This window comes from Ptychodera flava, assembly GCF_041260155.1.
Source record: "Ptychodera flava strain L36383 chromosome 23 unlocalized genomic scaffold, AS_Pfla_20210202 Scaffold_23__1_contigs__length_28996876_pilon, whole genome shotgun sequence".
In the NCBI taxonomy this organism is placed as follows: domain Eukaryota; kingdom Metazoa; phylum Hemichordata; class Enteropneusta; family Ptychoderidae; genus Ptychodera; species Ptychodera flava.
The window spans coordinates 9,205,204-9,225,930 of record NW_027248277.1 but is presented as its reverse complement, the minus strand read 5'-3'; the positions used below and the strand labels follow the sequence as shown (position 1 = coordinate 9,225,930).

The 20,727-nt window shown below is 35.5% G+C and overlaps 2 long non-coding RNA genes across 2 annotated transcripts; both read left to right on the top strand.

The window, feature by feature from the left end:
- The first annotated feature begins 269 nt into the window (after nucleotides 1–269).
- On the top strand, nucleotides 270–15,522 carry LOC139123913 (uncharacterized). Its single transcript, XR_011549789.1, has 4 exons — nucleotides 270–685; nucleotides 9,075–9,368; nucleotides 10,377–10,673; nucleotides 15,391–15,522. It is a non-coding gene; the product is annotated as an uncharacterized lncRNA (long non-coding RNA).
- Nucleotides 15,523–15,917: 395 nt separating this feature from the next.
- On the top strand, nucleotides 15,918–19,193 carry LOC139123986 (uncharacterized). The gene is made up of 3 exons (XR_011549816.1): nucleotides 15,918–15,955; nucleotides 16,358–16,405; nucleotides 19,159–19,193. It is a non-coding gene; the product is annotated as an uncharacterized lncRNA (long non-coding RNA).
- Nucleotides 19,194–20,727: the final 1,534 nt, after the last annotated feature.

Here is a 20,727-nt window from a genome sequence, read left to right as displayed (position 1 = left end):
GTTTCCCTCGCTGCTCGATCGCCAGAAATGAGTACATACGTTCTTAGCCCTGCGTACGATGCTGTGTGTTCCGCTACAGCTATTAATAGCCCCGCTCACCACAGCCCTGCAAAGACCCGTACGTAGAGTTGGTGACTTCAAATCCATTTTTGGACTTGACGTAAAAAGCCAAATTACTGCCGAAATTCAGCGTTCTTGGGCCCAAGTCGTATCCCTGCCTACCGCAGCTACTCGATCGCTTCCAAAAATGCCAGTCTTTTATCTTTTTTTCGTAAATAACCGTCGATGTCGGCAACTCTCTCGCTAGCCCTGCGTACGTACGCAGTGTACGCTGTGCATTCCCTGTGTGCGTTCCTAACACACAGCGTACACTGCGTACGTAATACGTTCTCTACCTAGCCTCATGGCATGGAAGTGCTGATGAATAATAACTTTGGGTCAAAGGTATTGAAGTGTCCAATCAGGTTCGTGCACAGAGTCCAAGGCCATGACCTACTTCATGTACTGCTGCACTGTTTTGATTTTGCTTCGCCAAGAAACGTATTCGTCATTGTCCATAGAAGTATGTTTGCTCTCCTTTGAGGTTGTTTGTGAAACAAATTCCGGGATAGGCCTTGGAATGCATACGATCGGCATCGCGGCAGTGCATGTAGCTAGCCGTACGAGTATGGCGAGATTATCGAAGGTTAGCGTCATAATATTTGATCAATGCATTTTTCTCTGAGAATGAGATGTAGAGTGACACTTTTCAATCTTGTGTGTGTGTCAGCGAATTTATATTCTGGCATGGTTCCGCTGAGATCAGCATAATATTATGGCGACGTATTGACAGTCTGTGTCTTTTAAGTTGCTTTTCAAGATTGTATTAGCTACAGAACCAACAATGACAAATTTTTCATGAGATTTCCATGTTGGCATTGATGTTAAATCAGGAGCAGTAGGCTAGCTCCTGCCATGCTCCTGCGTACAATAGGTCTGCGTTTCCCGGCGGTACGGTGGTAGGCCGACGGCTTGTACCACACTGTCCACAGGACAGCACGTGGTAGAGGCCGTGTGCACAACCTGTACGCAGAGCTTCGAATACACTAGACAGAGTTCGTGTTTCCGTAAATTAGGCATTGAACTTGACAATATAGGCAATAACCAGAATCATCGACCATCGCCTGACAAGTGCACCATAGTCAGCTGTACATGAGTTGCGTGGCGTGGTGAGCAGGTTCCCATGGGTATTTATTTTTTGAAACGCGTACTTCAAAGGTCACGAACTCATTTTGCTGCTACACGGCGCGGCACAGATGATTGTATCGTTTTTGGGCGCATTGAGATACTGTGAAGTAGGTCAACTCGTTCTACATGGCAATTATATGTGAAATATGCAGAATTTATACGCAAACGCGACCTCTGCCAGTTAAGAGCCTGCTCAGCCATTTGCACTTGCATCGACAGATATTGTTGGATCATAATTTTTCAAATGGTTTCTTTTCTTTTTTTTCATTGCGTAATACAGTGGGATAATGTCAAATTTAGATAGATTGGATTAATTTCGGGAATAAAAACAATGTAATGTCATAAAAGCCAATACCCCAAGAAGTACTTTACACAATGTGCACGCGAGGCAATTCAGTTCATATCTGGTAAAGACTAGTAAATTACCTTTCTATTGATACCTAACAAGTCAGGTTATGTCAAAAATCAAGCTCAGCAGATGACTTATAAGAAGACAGATTTAACAAAAAAGCAAGCGAGTTGGCAATACTGTGATTTTGCGAGACCCTTCAAAATATGACTGTTACAGCTGTAGAGTCCCAATATATTTTCTGTTAAAAGTCTATTTCATATTTCTGACATTCCTCAGTACCAATAAAAAGATTTCATATAAAGCATTGCCTTATTTGTTATGTCTAGCTAGAAAATTGGTAGAATTTGACGATAGCTACGAAAGTAATTTTCGATATAAACTTTGTGGTATGGGGTAAGTTTTCGTCATATTCCGTGAAAACTATATCAGATATGGCATATAACAATATGTCATTTAGAGCAGTAGTAATTAGCTTTTTAATGATACCAAATAAACATGGTTATGTAATAAAATAAGCGCAGCAGATGACCTACAATGGGACAAAGTTAACAAAAACACATATGAGTCTGCACTGCTGTGATTTTGCAGTACTCCACAGAATATGCCTGTTACAGCCATAGAATACAATATTCTTTCTGTTAAAAGTCTATTTCATATTTCTGACATGTTTCTGTACCAAATAAAATAGATTCAATAGCAAAAACGGCCAGATGTTATATGTCTAGGTAAAAAAATGGTAGAATTTGGTTTTAGCTATGACTGAAATTTTCAATGTAAACTTTGGGGTATGGGGTAAGTTTTGGTTATATATCATGAAACTACACACGATATTGCATGTTACAATATGTCATTCTAAAGATAGGTAAATAATCTTTCTAATGATACCTAACAAGCCAGGTTATATTCAAAAACAAGCTCAGCAGATAACTTATAAGAAGACAAATTTAACAAAAATGCATGCAAATCTGCTACACTATGATTTTGCGGTACCCTTCAAAATATGACTGTTACAGCTGTAGATTCCCAATATGTTTTCTGTTAAAAGTCTATTTCATGTTTCTGATATATCCCTGTACCAAATAAAACAGATTTAATAGCAAAAACGGCCAGATTGTTTGTGTCAAGCTAAAAAAATGGTAGAATTTGGTTTTAGCTATGACTGAAATTTTCAATGTAAACTTTGGGGTATGGGGTACGTTTTGGTTATATATCATGAAAACTACACAAGATATTGCATGTTACAATATGTCATTTCAAAGATTAGTAAATTATCTTTCTAATGATACCTAACAAGCCAGGTTATATCCAAAAACAAGCTCAGCAGATAACTTATAAGAAGACAAATTTAACAAAAATGCATGCAAATCTGCTACACTATGATTTTGCGGTACCCTTCAAAATATGACTGTTACAGCTGTAGATTCCAATATTTTTCTGTTAAAAGTCTATTTCATATTTCTGATATATCCCTGTACCAAATAAACAGATTTATAGCAAAAACGGCCAGATTGTTTGTGTCAAGCTAAAAAAATGGTAGAATTTGGTTTTAGCTATGACTGAAATTTTCAATGTAAACTTGGGGTATGGGGTACGTTTGGTTATATATCATGAAAACTACACAAGATATTGCATGTTACAATATGTCATTCTAAAGATTAGTAAATTATCTTTCTAATGATACCTAACAAGCCAGGTTATATCCAAAAACAAGCTCAGCAGATAACTTATAGGAAGACAAATTAAACAAAAATGCATGCAAATCTGCAACACTGTTATTTTGCGGTACCCCTCAAAATATGACTGTTACAGCTGTAGATTCCCAATATTTTTTCTGTTAAAAGTCTATTTCATATTTCTGACATGTCCATGTACCAAATAAAATAGATTTAATAGCAAAAACGGCCAGATTTTTTGTGTCAAGCTAAAAAAATGGTAGAATTTGGTTTTAGCTATGACTGAAATTTTCAATGTAAACTTTGGGGTATGGGGTACGTTTTGGTTATATATCATGAAAACTACACAAGATATTGCATGTTACAATATGTCATTTCAAAGATTAGTAAATTATCTTTCTAATGATACCTAACAAGCCAGGTTATATTCAAAAACAAGCTCAGCAGATAACTTATAAGAAGACAAATTAAACAAAAATGCATGCAAATCTGCAACACTGTTACTTTGCGGTACCCTTCAAAATATGACTGTTACAGCTGTAGATTCCCAATATTTTTCTGTTAAAAGTCTATTTCATATTTCTGACATGTCCATGTACCAAATAAAATAGATTTCATAGCAAAAAACGGCCAGATTTTTTATGTCAAGCTAAAAAAATGGTAGAATTTGGTTTTAGCTATGACTGAAATTTTCAATGTAAACTTTGGGGTATGGGGTAAGTTTTGGTTACATATCATGAAAACTACACAAGATATTGCATGTTACAATATGTCATTTCAAAGATTAGTAAATTATCTTTCTAATGATACCTAACAAGCCAGGTTATATCCAAAAACAAGCTCAGCAGATAACTTATAAAAGACAGTTTTAACAAAAATGCATGCAAATCTGCAACACTGTTATTTTGCTTTACCCTTCAAAATATGACTGTTACAGCTGTAGATTCCCAATATTTTTTCTGTTAAAAGTCTATTTCATATTTCTGACATGTCCCTGTATCAAATAAAACAGATTTCAGACAAAGCATGCATGTTTTTATTATTCCCAGCTAAAAAATTGGTAGAATTTGAGTTTTACTGTAATTTGCAATGTTAAATTTGGGGTAAGGGGTAAGTTTTGGTTATATTTGACAAAAACTGTAGAAGATATTGCATAGTGCAATATGTCATCTTAAAGAGGAATAAATTTCTTTTTAATGATTCCAAACAAGTGAGGTTATGTTAAAAAATGAGCTCAGCACATGACTTACAAGAAGACAGATTTGACGAAAATGCATTTGGCTTGGAAAATCGTGATTTTGCGGTACCCTTCAAAACATGACCATAACAGCTATTGCGTCCCTATATTTTTCCTGTTAAAATTCCATTTCGTATTCTAGGGATCCCAAGGGTTCTGAAAAATACAGGTTTGTTATCCTGTGGGGGGGGGGGTGCACGTAGACCCCCTCTAGCCCACGGACTATAAGTAGGCCCGTGAGCTTGAGGTAGGCAAGGTTTGTTGATCGCCTGTTTTAATACCACGACCATATGAATTTTGATTGTGTAACATGTAGAATATTTCAGTTCTAAATTTTTAATAAAGCGTCGTTGAATGTACTGAAATGCTTTGTATGCAGTTTATTCTGTTAATCATGTAATGATGTATGTACAGTTGAGAAAGATTTTGAAAAATTTGAGTAGGCCTAAGCATGCACAATGTTCTACTCTCTATTTAGACCTGAATACCACTCATGATCGGTCATTGAATGATTGATTTTTCCAGCATGAGATATCTTATGCAAAGGTCCATCGATACCATGGTGCTCAGTGAAGTGTCCACCAAATTACATCAACGGATGTTGTTGTGATATGCAATATTGTGATACTCATCATGAACTGCAGCCCTAGCCTGTGCTACACCATGGCCATCGTCAATTTTTAAAGTCTAAAATTGATTGACATTTTAACATACTTACATTTTCATTTTCAACACTTTTGCAATATCTCCTTGCCTCACTAATTTCTTGTTCTTTGTCTTAGCTACATCTTATAAGTAATTTATTCCATCTACATCTTGTCTGCCTTTCATCTACATTTTATCTACTCGCTTAACTATGACCTGATGATTAATATGCACAAAAGTAGACAAAGCAATAGATCTACATCTTGTCTACATGTCATCTACCTGAGATCTACATTTCATCTAATTTTTCATCCACATTTTGTCTACATTTCATCTACTCTCTGAACTATGACCTCATTAGTATGCACAAAAGTAGATGAAGCAGTTCATCTACTGCCCAATTAAAATAAAGTCTACTGTAGATCTAATGTGGACTAGATGTAGATCTCAATTTTCCGTAAGGGATGGGGAAAGAGTTTTCGCCGAGGGGTCCCCAACGGCTTTCCATAGTGTATGATATTGTATGTATTATGTATATGTATGTATACTTCATGTCTGTATGTATGTACCTGTATGTACACATGTATGTCCATCCTGGAGTTTCCTCAGTAACGTTGGCACATACCGGCTTGAAATTTGGTTTGTACAGGTCTTTTGGGTCAAGGATAGAACTCAAAGATTTATGACTATGCCAAAACTTTATAAGCATACAGTTTTTTACTAAAAAGGTGAGGTCCACCCTTTCTAAGGTTGAAAGCTTTGTCACATATATGGCACCACAAAAGTTCAAATGAGCTATGAGAAAACTGTCAACTCGGGCCATAAAAATATTTGCAAAACTAGTCCAGACCTACATTTATAGATGCAAGTTTGTTTAAGCCAGCACATTATTATTAGTTAAAAACAGCCAAGTAAATGGACGATAATACTCAACTCAGAAAATATTCGCTCTAAATAATGCAAGATACTGTGTTTTGAAGAAATTTAGGGTTATAATTATATATCCTAGCTTGCCTTTTAAAGAATTCAGCACTAGTACTTCTGCATAGATTTCTTGAGAAGGTCTGCACAGATTAGGTCTGCACAAATGCTTTTAAAAAGAAGAAATGCAAAACAACCCAAGATCCTCAGTAGCCATTATTGTTTTGCAGTTTACATGGAAAGGTAAATATCATTGTGGTAATTAATAGAGAAGTGAATTTGATATCAGTGTCTGCTACAAAAAAAAGATGAAATCGATGCATCTGTTGTTATCATTATTTCTGGCTATCAAGTAGCATCATAAATTGTCTACTTACCGGTAATTTCTGTTTTGCAGTGAATTGAATATCAAAAGTCTCTGCTCATTGAAACAGCAGGTTGAATGGATGCAATAATATTCTTCAATCAAAGTATGTATAATGCCAGATAATGAGTGAAGAGAATGTCCTTTGAAAAATCTTATGGCAGAAGAATAGTTTTGGTATTGGCTCATACTTACAAACCACCTTAAGGTAAAGGGCGACGAATTCGGACGCGCACACACTTTAGAACGTTTCTGCGCAGATTTAACTCCAGCCTGTCGCAAATGGGTACTTTGTAGAGCATGTATTTAACATCACCTGTCATTGTGAAATTGCACTTTTACCAAATTTTTTGACCCAGTCTCTTAGAAATACATGTGACCTATAACCTTGTCATATTTTGACCCCCTAGGAAGCTGGTTTTTATTCAATATGAGCGAAAAATTAACATTTCTCTCCCATTTACATGGCGCATATTACCCATTCACCTGGAGATATTGTAAAAAGTAGCGTGGTGACACCCTTTTATTAAAAGTGTAAACTAAATGGTATTATGTCAGGATTTTTTTTCGCCAAGTTTGGTCAGAATGACACCATTCAAAGCGACAGGAAGAAAGTTCGAAATTATGTAGTGATATAATTTCGATATCGTCATTTTGTAATCGATACTTATGTAAAAATTTCTTTACAAACATCATGAAAACTCTACATTCGATAGATATGGATCTTAAGTATTGGTATTTATTAAAATTAACTCATTTGCTAAGCTTTTTATTTTGCTTTCTGTAGTTTAAGTGAATTATATCATTTTTATTTATTTCTAACGACGCCATTTTAACGTCCATTTCCATGAAACGAGCGCGGGTGACCCCCATTTTTAATTTTATTTTTGCACTTTCACAACTTCCAAAATATTTGTGCAAAGTTTCAAGAAAATGACACCACAACTTAATTTTGACGTAATTCGTAGTACTTCACCTTAAGTTAGTATATACAGACACTCATCCAATAGCTGAGGATAGTAAACTGCCAACTACCAGTATGCCTATAGTGTTTTTGCCATCCGTCTCTCACACAAAGGTGGCATACAGGTAGTTGGATAAAAATTTTGAACATTAAAGACCTATTCGACAAGCATTACTGTGATGATTCATTGAATATGTAAAATATAGCAATGATATGATACTGCTGAATGCCTTTCTGTGTCAATATTTCTCTATATGCATAACATGAAAAGTGTACAATATTTGCGCAGTCTTACTGGATGCATTATTTTTTATGGGGATTAAATTGGACACAAAAAATCTACAATATTACCTGGCACAGCAAAAACCCGTAGAAATAGATATGTTTCAACAAGTGGCCCAAGTGTTTGTAAAGACAAGTTTGAACATTCAATTTTCAGGCAGCTAGTGGTCCATGTTAACAACCAATGTAAATTTTGGTGATCAACATAAGTGGTCCAACTTGAACTTGAAATTTTGGGGCAATTTAATCACAGTTACGTAATACACAGACAAACCTAATTCATAAAACGTGCAATATAAACAAACCAAATACAGTTAACTGATGAGGATGAGCCTGACATGCAAAATTAAGCAAACTTTTGCTGCAAATATGCCGATGGTTCATTTTTCAGATGCAAATTAGGTAAATTCTTGTGAACTTGCCACAATCTTGCAGCAAACTCCTTGCTGCACTGTATTTGCAGCACTGACTCCTTGCAGCAAAGTTTTGGCAAATTAATTTTAATGTCACACTGAAAACTTGCAGCGAACTCATGTTATTGCTGCAAATTTGTGGTAGAAATAATCTTCAGCATCGGAGGCGCTACAGTGATTTATGCGTGAACATGATTCGATAAAAGAAATTTGAGTGAAATATATCGCATTTGTTTCTAGCTTAACTGCATGCAGAATGTGAATCGTGGCATGTGAATCGTGAATTGTGGCACATGGTGCTTGAATTAGGCTTACCCAAAATTTAGGGACAAGCATGCAAGGATACAACAGTCAGCCTGGAGAATTGAATTTGCCTGTCACCCACATGAAACACTATAGAGTCCTCAAAGGGCATGGACACATATATAGCCAACATAATGACACTATTTGTTAATTAATTGCTGTCTTAAATGTCATACACACAGCTGTCCCAAAATGGACACAACCATTTAAACTTTGCCCATGCAATCTCAATGAAGACACAAAAGTGTACAAATATACATGTAGGTGCTAAGCCACGAGAGCTGCTGCATTAACCTGCAACTACAGAAATTCCATTCGCTAGTCAGAGTGGGACAGCTCATAGTGCTTATAACAGCAAACATTCCAGAAATTAATTCACAGCTTAAACAAAAATTGCTCTGTATTGTGATCATGATCATCCGCAATTTCCATGCATATGGGCAACGAATCAGCAAATAATGAATAACTCTGTGAAATGTACGCAGGATTGTGAAACAATTTAATATAATTATTCTCTCATTTGCAAGTTTGAAAAGGAGATATGAGGTCACATTCTTAGATAGAGGTATATTTGATGGTCAAACCCAGTGAAATTTCCCCAGCCCACCACCCTGAAAATAGCACTGTTAATTTCTTGTATATTAAAGTTCCCAAACATTAACATAATTAGCATATCTTCTTTTTTTTTGAAAGGTCTACAAATCACATACAAGAAGGATTTGATGAGCTTGCTTAAAGATCTTGAGGAACTTATGACTGCAAAAGTTCTGCAGTCGATGAAATTCCTTTTGAAGGCCCTCATCTCCTGTGAAGAGCTGCATCAACTGAAAAATGCAATGGATGTATTTCGCACCCTATTAGATAGAGCATGGATTGGCTTTGGTAATGTACACCTACTCGATTTCCTGTTTGCTACAATTGGCAGTGAAGATTTAAAAGGAATGGTCGAAGACTTTAGAAAATGCCATGATTCTATCCCATTCACTAGTAAGCACATTTTATTGTACCAAATATCTGTTAACCTTCTGAGTGCTGTAATTTTTCCCACCTAAATTTTAGTGCTGCAACATTTTACAATTTTTAATAAATTTTACTGTAATTGTTTCAATAATTTTGGACCAAAAGGACAAACTTTTCTTTTCCTGCAGTTTTTTATCAAACTTTTGGGAAAATCAGCTGGATCTGAAAAATTGTCTGCATTATATTCTTTTTATTTTTCAAAGGTGAAAAAAATTGACTTTGGCACTCAAAAGTTTAATATTGTTTGTGAACTTTTAAGTGTCTTATATTGTACACAAATTAAGAGTTGTCTCAAGGAAATTGCAGTATTATAGATATTGATTTCGTAATCTTGTTTTGGTCTAACATTGATCCAACATTCTTCACTCTACTAGAGCTGGGATAGCATTTTTCATTATTAAGATTTGCCATACTTTTGACTAGCAAATTATGATAATCTGAAGGAGTCATTCTCTGAAAAAGTCAGCATGTAAAATCCTTTTGTCTTTTCTCATAGTATTTCGAAAAAACTCAATGTCCTTTTGTTTCATAAATCAGGTGCAACTAGTCTCCCTACTTTTCCATCACTTTATTCTGGGGACACAATCAGTTGAAAATATTGCAAAAATGTGATCTCCTCTGCAAGCATGCTTTCTCAATCATTTTAAATGGGAATTGAGAAGATTAGGTGTCCTTAATAATACGTTTGCAGAATTTTTACTTCTAGTCCAGGAATTTGTCTGCTCATAGGAGACACTTCATGGAGGAATCTATGATGGTACAAATCATGATGAATTATGGGAAATCTCTAGAATTGTGAGAACACTGAAGTTTGATATGTTTGTTATTAAATTGTTCAAACTATCAATTATGGCTGCCAGGCAACATCATATACACAGTATCACTTAAATTTTGGTAAAAAGAATGCACGCTATTCATGTCTCCTAACATTACCATGACATATTCGCAAGATCTCTTTCTTTACCTTTAACACAGGATCCAGTGGTGTAGAACAAATACCCATGATGACACTGATGGTCTTCCTTTATAAACGAAGTAGAGATTTGGCCCCACACGATCTAAAGGCGATGGTATACCATCTAAAATATAACCGGAAGGTCTTCAGGAGACTTGATGACTCAGAGAGTCGAGCACTGTGTCAGCCAACAAGTGCACTGGATTTTTTCTCCACATTATTAGACCATGGTTTGATTGGCTGCAATAATTTACAACTGCTTAAAGTCCTATTTACAAAAATTGGCAAACAAGTGGTTGAAAATTTCCCATTCACTGGTAAGCACATTTTGTTGTACCAAATATACCTTAGTATTGTTTGTGAACTTTTGAGTGTCTTATATTGTCTCAAGGAAATTGCAGTATTATTGACATGATTTTGTAAGCTTGTTTTGGTCTAATATTTATCAAAATTATTACTCTAGCTGGGATAGAGTTTTAACGGTAATTCATTATTGAGATTTGCTTCAGCCAATACATTTGTAATTCAACACCTATCTGAAAACTGTCGTACGAGACAGATGAGTTATAAATACGTTTTTTATCATGCATTATGACCTATGGGCAGAAAATCATATGATCACTCAAATTTGGGTCATAAAATAAAAGGTTTCTGTAACATTACTGTAACAATATCTTCTCAAGATTATGATTCAGACTTTCAATAGAATTAATATAACTATCTACAATGAATGGCCAATGGGGTAGGAAAAATGTCTGCCACCAACAGTCAGCAATATTTGTTATACCTGATCCCCAACAACATTGTATTTTGAATCATTGAGAAAGGCTGCATTCATCAATATCAATCAGAGTTGGCAAAAGAAGAAAACACAATATAAATGTTTTTGTCACTTTTAATAATTATAATCCAACATTCTTCCTCTCTATATAGCCATCTCTGTATAGTGGTTTATGTACCGAGTAATACCAAATATCTATTAATTTGTTTGTGAACTTTTGCGCCCATGTGTTGACAAATTAAAATCAAAGTTCTCTCGAGGAAATTTTAGTATAGACGAATATGATTTCTTCTACTTCTTTTGTTCTAAGATCCAAGTTTCTCACTTTAGTTTCCTCTAATTTATGAGTAAGAGTGACCAACATTAATACCGTTCAAAGTGGTATATAACAACCGGTCGGATCATGAAGCCAATTGGCTTTGCACAATGGCCGATCAACATCGCAGATTAATATGATCCAGCTGGTCAACATCACTATATTTACCTTGAGTAATATCACTTGTCTTAATTCTCTTCGTTTCCTGATGAGATTCCCTGTGTGGAATCGAAACATCGAAGTTTTAGAAATAAATTCTGTTTTGGAATAGAGTCTTGCGTTTTCATCCACTCAGTACTTATTCTCAAGACCAGGAGTTTCATTGCACCTGGTGGAAAGCACTGTAGTTGGACTGATAGTTCTAAAAACATATATATATAAACACAAAATTACTTCAAGTACAATGTAATGATATGTGTTTCTTAAGTTTCATGCATCCTGCAAACATCTGTCTGGTGATTGCAGAATGCATTAAACTTAGTAACAAGAATCATTAAAACTTTGTACTTGAAGTAAGTTTGTGTTATTATTTATAATGCTCTGCTTTAGTATCGAGATGCAAAGATACAGATGACAGACATTTTTTATGTGTGTGTGTGTATGTATGTGTATGCATATAATACGTATGTATATAAGCATAATATGTGTGTCCATCCACATTACAAACTCTAAAATCTCAGCACCTACCATCTTAATATTTGCTGTTCAGGTGCTGCCAAGGGGAGTGGCAATTTTATGAAGATATCTGCAATTTTTGCAAATATTTCATCATTTTTAGTCCCCACGGACACCGTCCGGGGGGACTTATAGGTTTGGTCATGTCCGTGCGTGCGTCCGTGCGTGCGTGCGTGTGTGCGTGCGTGCGTCCGTCCGTCCGTTCACGCAGATATCTCAGACATGCCCAGGTCAATTTCTTTCAAACTTTGCACAAGGATAGTACCCTACCCCATACAGATGCACGCCGATTTGTTTCACAATGCGATCAAATTTGGCCGTGTTAGAGGACTTTTTAGTTTTCACCTCCATAGACTCCCATGTATAAGGCAGTCTCCATAGACTCCCATGTATAAGGCAGTCCATAGACTCCCATGTATAAGGCCAAGAAAAATAAAAATTTAGTTTCTCATCGTATTCATATTGCAAAAAGGATGCAGTGACAGAGTTTTTAGTCCCCACGGATGAAGTCCAGGGGGCTTATAGATTGGGTCATGTCCGTCCGTGAGTCCATCCGTTCACGCAGATATCTCAGATATTTTGACAAAATGTCACGTGACCTTGGTGACCTTTGACCTCAAATATATATATATGTCCATAACTCGGTAACCACAAGTGCTACACCCTTCATATATGGTATGATGGGACAGCTTATGAAGCCACATATTGTACCTCATTAATTATGCACATATCTAATTTTGAGCAAGCCAGTAGAGCTAGAGGTCTAATTTTTGGTATATAGCGATAACTTAGCAATACAATTTTTTTGACAAAATGTCATGTGACCTTGGTGACCTTTGACCTCAAATATACATATTTGTCTATAACTCAGTAACCACAAGTGCTACACCCTTCATATATGGTATGATGGGACAGCTTATGACGCCACATATTTTACCTCATCAATTATGCGCATATCTAATTTTGAGCGAGCCAATAGAGCTAGAGGTCTGATTTTTGGTATATAGGGATAATCTAGCAATACAATTTTTTTTTCAAAATGTCATGTGACCTCGGTGACCTTTGACCTCAAATATACATATTTGTCCATAACTCAGTAACCACAAGTGCTACACCCTTCATATATGGTATGATGGGACATCTTATGACGCCACATATTGTACCTCATTAATTATGTGCATATCTAATTTTGAGCGAGTCAATAGAGCTAGAGGTCTGATTTTTGGTATATAGGGATAACTTAGCACTACGATTATTTTGACAAAATGTCACATGACCTCGATGACCTTTGACCTCAAATATACATATTTGTCCATAACTCAGTACCACAAGTGCTACACCCTTCATATACGGTATGGTATGATGGGAGACCTTATGATGCTTCATACTGTACCTCATTAATTATGCGTATATCTAATTCTGAGCAAACCCATAGAGCTGAATGTCTGTCATACATATGCACATAGATTTGTTCTGTGATACGATCCAATAAGGCCGCCATGTGGCCATTTTATTACGATTTTTTCATGTCCTGAACTACAGCTCAGACATGTATCAAGCGAATTTATTCAAAAGTATTTTTATCACAGACCTAATGAAGAGGACTCTATCCTCTCTGAGGACCTGTAATCAAAGTACCCATTAACAAGTGGGGACTGTGTCATCAACGATGACTTGTTGGTCAAAAATTATCTCAAAGAGATAGCACTCATAGCATTAATTAAAAAACCCCCAAGGTTGTAAATGCATTTCTTCTTAGAATATTTGGAATATTTTGTCTTGTTCTTATAGCTAAAGATCAGCTTTAAAAGTTTTGTCAATGGCTGAGACAATGATATTTATTGCACAAATTACACAAACATTTATAGGAGCACTAACTGGCCACTAGGACACTTGTTTCAAACTTATACAAAAATGAAGTGTACGTGACATACCGGTACATTGTGGCGGTAAAATGATCAAAATTGCTACAAGGCAGCCTTATTATACGGTCATAATATTTTCATTTACAAATAAATAACTTATATGTTTATCTATGAATTGTCTTTGAAGATGGACAGAACCCCATGATATTCACGTCAATGTTTTTTGATATTTCCAGTATACTTCAATATGCAAACTAAATAATGACTTTACGTTTTTGCAAAAATTCCAGTGTCCAAAACTACCAGCATGTTCTTACGATTGTCAATTTGTCTTTTCAATTCCACTAATAAAGATCAAGAAGAAACAGCCAGTATGCTGTTCAGAATCTTCTTAATAGAGCTAAGTGATGTTTTGAGTTCAGACGAAGTACGGCGTATTAAATTCCTTCTTGAAGACAAAGTGCCTTGGCAGGAACTACAAGAGCAAACTAGGCCATTGGAGATATTTAGTTACTTAATGCATCATGGTGATATTACATTCAATGATTTAAAGCTGCTTGTAAGACTGTTTAGAGAAATTGGGAGATATGATTTAATGAAAAAAGTGATGGAATTCCAGGGGAGCGCACTGGTAAGCAATGTCTATTTATCTGATCACTACCAATATTTTTTGAGACTTATGTTTCCATTAATTTCAATCATAGTTGGAACAACGCCAAAAAAAATACGAGAAATATAATTTCATCAACTTGTTTTACTACATGCTCACATTATAAAAAAAAATTCTTTTGAGAATCCACCCGTTGTGATTTGAAATTTGATATGCAGAACCTCAGGGTGGTTCTGGTCACATTTTTGTTCAAATTGTGGGGAAATTTGCATTATTGTATTTCTTGCATTTTTGGCAATTTGTTGGTAAAAAGCCTTCAAATATTATCTTCTCAGAATATTTTGTCATCTTTTATTACAAAGCATGAGCTCTAAAAGTTCGGTCAACTGCTGAAACAATGATATTTAGTACATACATTTTACACAAACATTTCTTCACAGTTGAGCACTATTAAACTGGGTGCTAGGTCACTTGTTTCAAACTTGTACAAAAGGAAGTGTGCCATACCGGTACATTGTGGCGGTAAAATGATCAAAATTGCTACAAGGCAGCCTTATTATACGGTCATAATATTTTCATTTACAAATAAATAACTTATATGTTTATCTATGAATTGTCTTTGAAGATGGACAGAACCCCATGATATTCACGTCAATGTTTTTTGATATTTCCAGTATACTTCAATATGCAAACTAAATGATTACTTTAATTTGGGCAAATTTCAGTGTCCAAATCTTCCAGCATGTTCTTGAGATTGTCATTTTGTCCTTTCTATTCAAAGATCAAGATCAAGAAGTAACAGCCAGTATGCAGTTGAGAATCTTCTGGATAGTGCTATGTGATCAATTGGATTCTGACCGCGTAATGTGGATTAAATTACTTCTTGGCAACATAGTGCCTTGCCAGGAACTACAAGAGTGTACCACGCCATTGGATATATTCGAAAACTTAATTCATCAAGGTTTTATTACATTCAATGATTTAAAGCTGCTTGAAAGCCTGTTTAAAAAAATTGGGAGATTGGATTTAATGAAAAAAGTAATAGAATTCAAGGAGAGACGCAGTGGTAAGCAATGTCTATTATATCTGATCACTACCAATATTTTTGAGACTATGTGTCCATAAATTTCAATTATAGTTTGAACAAGACGAAAATGATACGATAAATATAATTGCATAAAGTTGTTTTGCTATATGATCATATATTGCTTCTATGATTTACATCCTAAGTTAACACAAGCAAAATATGATATCTATATGAAAACTTTTGAAATCTTGATGCCCTTTCATTACAGCATACAAAGGTCTAGAAACAATGTCCAAAAGACAGAAAAGACGCATTATTACCACTGGTAAGCAATATGTGATATACCTGATCTCAAACAATGCTGACACTGTTTTAGAGTTTTCAAGAGGGATGTGTCCGAGAAGTTAAATCAGAAGTGTCAAAGGATAATACACAATGTATTTGTAGATGCACCTTAATTGCGATATGATCCTACGTTCTTGCCCTCTGAAGTAAGAGTTTTCAGACCAATTATTCAGATATATTGCAGCAGATTTATTTGACACTTCATTAGAACGGAACATTTGAGACATACACGGTCATTGATTAGAAAAGTTTGATATTACCTAGAATGGTTTCCAGCAGTAAGTTATAAGACCATTGAATTTGGCTAAAAAGAACGAATCGGTGTCTCATATCACCATTACCATAACACCTAAATTGTGATTTTGTTCTTTTAATACAACAGATGAAGGGCCAGGAGGAATGGCCAAAAGACAGAAAAGGACTACCACTGGTAAGCAACGGATAATATTGTCTGATCTCTAACAAAGTTGTATAGCTGGAATTATTGAATAATTGAGAACCTTTATGAAGTTGTGTAAAAGAGCTGTACGGCCTTGACCTCTTTGATGTACAAGTCAAAATTTGCGAGCAAATGTGGGTTATATATAATCCCGATTCAAGCACCACAGGCCGCATGCCAAGTGCGGCGATTGAGGATTCATGTTGTCTGCAGTTCAAGCTAGAAACAGATGCATTTTCACTTTATTTACATTCTTAATGCATCTGCACCAACAAATAGGGCTTGAACAGCAATGCTATTTGCATGGAGACAGTATATACCATACATTTTGGACACAAACCAAACCATGGAGGCAAATCCCATGTTAAAGGGAGAAACATAATTCATTCAGTGAGGGGGAGGGGGGAATGGCAGCAATTTTTTTTCAGTCACTGTGGCAGAAATTATATTTTATTGTTTGTTGTCCTACATCATTTTTTCCCCCATGTGGCAGCAATGCAAAATTTTTTCTGCAATTACCAGCTTTTTAATACAACTGCACATCTAAAAAATAATGAGTATTAATTTTATGTGAGCAAATGACATATGACATAAATTAGAGGATATATAGATTTGGTAAAACAAAGGATTGTCTTTAATAATTCTTAATTGATATTAATAAGTTAAAAAAAACTGGAAAAAAATAACAGAGCATCTTGTGAAAAAGTATTGTAATGGATTTTGTCATGTGTTTTAATTTTTCACTATTCTGACAAAGTCTATTGAAAACATCTCTGTTTAAGTTTTGTTACAATGTTTATTGTACCATAAACCATGAAATATGTTTGCCAAGTCATAGCAAAGAACAAAATACTTTGTAGAACGAGTTTTGACCAGTTACTTTTGTTGTGTGTTTATTTCACAAATACTTGCAAAAAGATATGGGGCTTTCTCACGTAGTTTGAAAATGTTAGCACTGTTAAAGGCAGTGCAGCTCCAGAGAAGGAGAGAGTTAGGCTTCCCAATTTTGTGACTTTTTTCTTTTATCTACTAGATCAATTTTTTTCTCGAGACATTACTGGATCAAATATTTTTCTTCGCCTTCTTCTTCACCTGCCGATATTTTTTCAAAAATCCCCCAGCCTCCCCATCAAATGGTTCTCAATTTACCTCTATGCATTGACCTACTACGTCCAGCCCTATAGCAAACTCCAATATCAAAAACGTCCATACAAACTGCAGCTGCACAGCTGTTATTATTCTTTCATATGTGAAAAATCTACATTTTGACCAGATGATGGGTCAAAGCTCATCTAAAGTAAAACACGGGTAAAAATGTGCAGTTCATCAAAATTCCTTCGTGAAAAGTCGACAGGGCGAAACATTATTAGATGTCTAATTTTTGCATTGAATATCTTTTAAGGTGGAGCTGCACGTTGCTAACACAGTTTTTTTTTCAAAAGAATATTTCTCATCAAAGATGACAAGGAAACCCCCTCATACTGTATATTTTCAAAACGTAGAGACTCTGAAGTTTAGTATGGTAGCTAAAGTTTACTCGAAAAATGAAGTGGATGTATGTTTTGGGTCAAAAACCTCAATTTTGGTATTAATGATAAAAATTAATCTAAATAAAAAACTTGACACTATTTCTGAATGTAATACTTCACTTGAAAGAAGAGCATATGCGGAAAAAATCCATTATTTTATTTTGCATTATCTGTCCTCATTTTAAAATGGCATGGGTTAAAACTCTGACACTCAAAAAAAATTATTGAAATCTTGATTGGCAAAATTAAAATGCCTCTTATACAAAATTTAACTTTATTGCAGGACAAAATAGTTGCTTTTTATATAGCAACATAATGTGAAAATATCATAAAATTTGACCCAGCATTAGTGGAGTTAAATTCTTTGGAAATCTTGAAATTTGGAGAAGAAAGAAGCCAGGAAATTGGGTGATTTGCATACATTTGCATAAATTGACACCTCTTTATCACATCACTTATGACTGCTTGACAATGAATATTTTAATTTTGGGTTAACAAATTTATTTTATTTGAACGAATATTTGCAAAAAGTGATTTTTGAGCAAAATACGCTGTGTTGGGTGTAGCTCCCCTTAAATATGCAAACATTGTATTACATTGCCCCCCAAATTGAGTCTTGTGAAACTTCAGTTTTTTCACACAACTTCATAAAAGTCAAAGAATATTCAATGATTCGAGTTACAATCTTATTTTACATGTCCAGTAAATATCTGAACTGTTGAGATGTCAGTGGTCATTTTCAGTCCTTGATTTTTTAGTTTTTAGTTCGGTCAAAAACTAACATATCAGTAAGACAAGTCAATATCATTTGCACATATCCAGTCACTCATCCATCCATATCCATTCATTCAATCATATGGAGGTCAATGACAAAGCAAGTTGATCTGTAACAGTTGTGAAAATACTGAACCTTTTTAGTTCATTTACTGGACATCCAATAAGTGTAAAGATTACCACATAAACTCTGTGATGAAGACACAAACATACAAGTTTACCAACATTCTGGCTGATTTAGCCCACCTCTGTACAGCATTTAGTGTTTTTAATGCAACAGAATATAATTCTTATTCAAGTCGTCATGGCAATGATTCCAAATGAACTTTGGTTAATTCTTATCTTAGTTCAGCTGTACGTGTTTTTCTGCCAATCATATGTAGTACCATTGAATAAACTTACTGAAAAGTTTTAACCTTTATGAACAATTTTATTCAACAGATCCTGATCAGGGTGCTGGCCCATCACAGGAAACAGGAAGGCGCCCGGCGAAAGTGTCGGTGGTCTAACATGGACTACGATGTTAGTTCATGGTCATATGGCCATGGTCAACCTTGGTAGTTCATGGTCGACCATGTTGTTAAATGGCACAAATTACCATGGTTGTCCATGGTCACCAACCATGGTCAACCACGGTAAACCAAGGTAGTTAACCATGGTTGACCATGGGCATCAAACATGGTTGACCATGTTATTAACCTTGGTCAACCATGATCACCGACAATGGTATTTAATGGTTTTTGAAACAAAACCTTGGGTGAAAATTGTCAGAATGGAAAAAATCTTGGTGTAAACCTCACCAAAACTCTGCAAAACACCAGTGATCCCTGACTGGTGTCATTATAACTTGACAGACTCGCTTAAGGATCAGCAAACTTAGCCTCCATTATAGTGTCCACTGCAATAGCAGCCAGGCCCTTCAGATTTTATCAAAGATCATCCTCCAACATCTTCTGAGTGTTTCCCTGAATGTTCGATGAGCAAAAAATCCAAAATTTCTCCCAAAATTGATGTTAAAAACACAGCTACTTTTCCAGTTGTTCACTGAACAGACAATCCGTTTGAAGTGAATTTTTAAGATGGCTGCTTCAAATGAGCCAATCAAATGCATTGCTTTATGACATGTGACATCATGGTAAAGGGTCAAAGGTCCAATGACAATGGACCTATGACCTTGCCTATGTTGATATCATGTTTCGAGGCAAACATTGAGTGAGACTGAGATAGTCTTAACTTCCTGCCATTGCAGCAGTGCTTTCATGCCCTCCATGTCAATAATTCCAAGAAATTCAGCTCAATATTTGTCCACAGTCTTCTGACATGAACAAGAATACAGCAAATTGGTCTAAGCTTCCCGGGCAACGACATTTATTCTCTCTAACAACTGTGAATAATGTCAAGAGACTCAACTATGTAAATATATAGGAGTGTATTTACATACAGCCTATTATCGATATGATCATCAAGAAAATTGGGCATCAAAATTAAACTACCATGAGTCATCAAATATCATGGTCAACCATAGTTGACCATCGATAACCATGGTCATAAATACAATCAGTCATCAAATACCATGGTCAACCATGGTAGCTGATATCCATAAACAGGTCAGCCATGATAGACCGTGGTTAACTGTGGTAGACCATAGTATTGGAATGCCTACTGTGGTCTCATATCATGGCCAACCATGGTAGTTCATGGTCAAACATCAAAAACCATCAAATACCTTGTTGACCATGGTACACCACAGTTTGTTGACCATGGTACACCACAGTTGATATTTCGTCGGGGCGAAGGCACATGGCAAATTGTGATCTGCAAGGTGGTGCAAAATGACATCTTAAATCAGCACTGAACAGAGAATATTTTTGCATTGTTGTCAGCCCATTTTGGTCACACTTTCAGTGAATTTTCTGATAATGTTTTGAGATGTGTAAAAAATGAATGTATTTTAGAAGTATTCAGTGTTGCAGCCAGGGTGCGTCCTGCGACAATGTCCCCAAAAGGGAA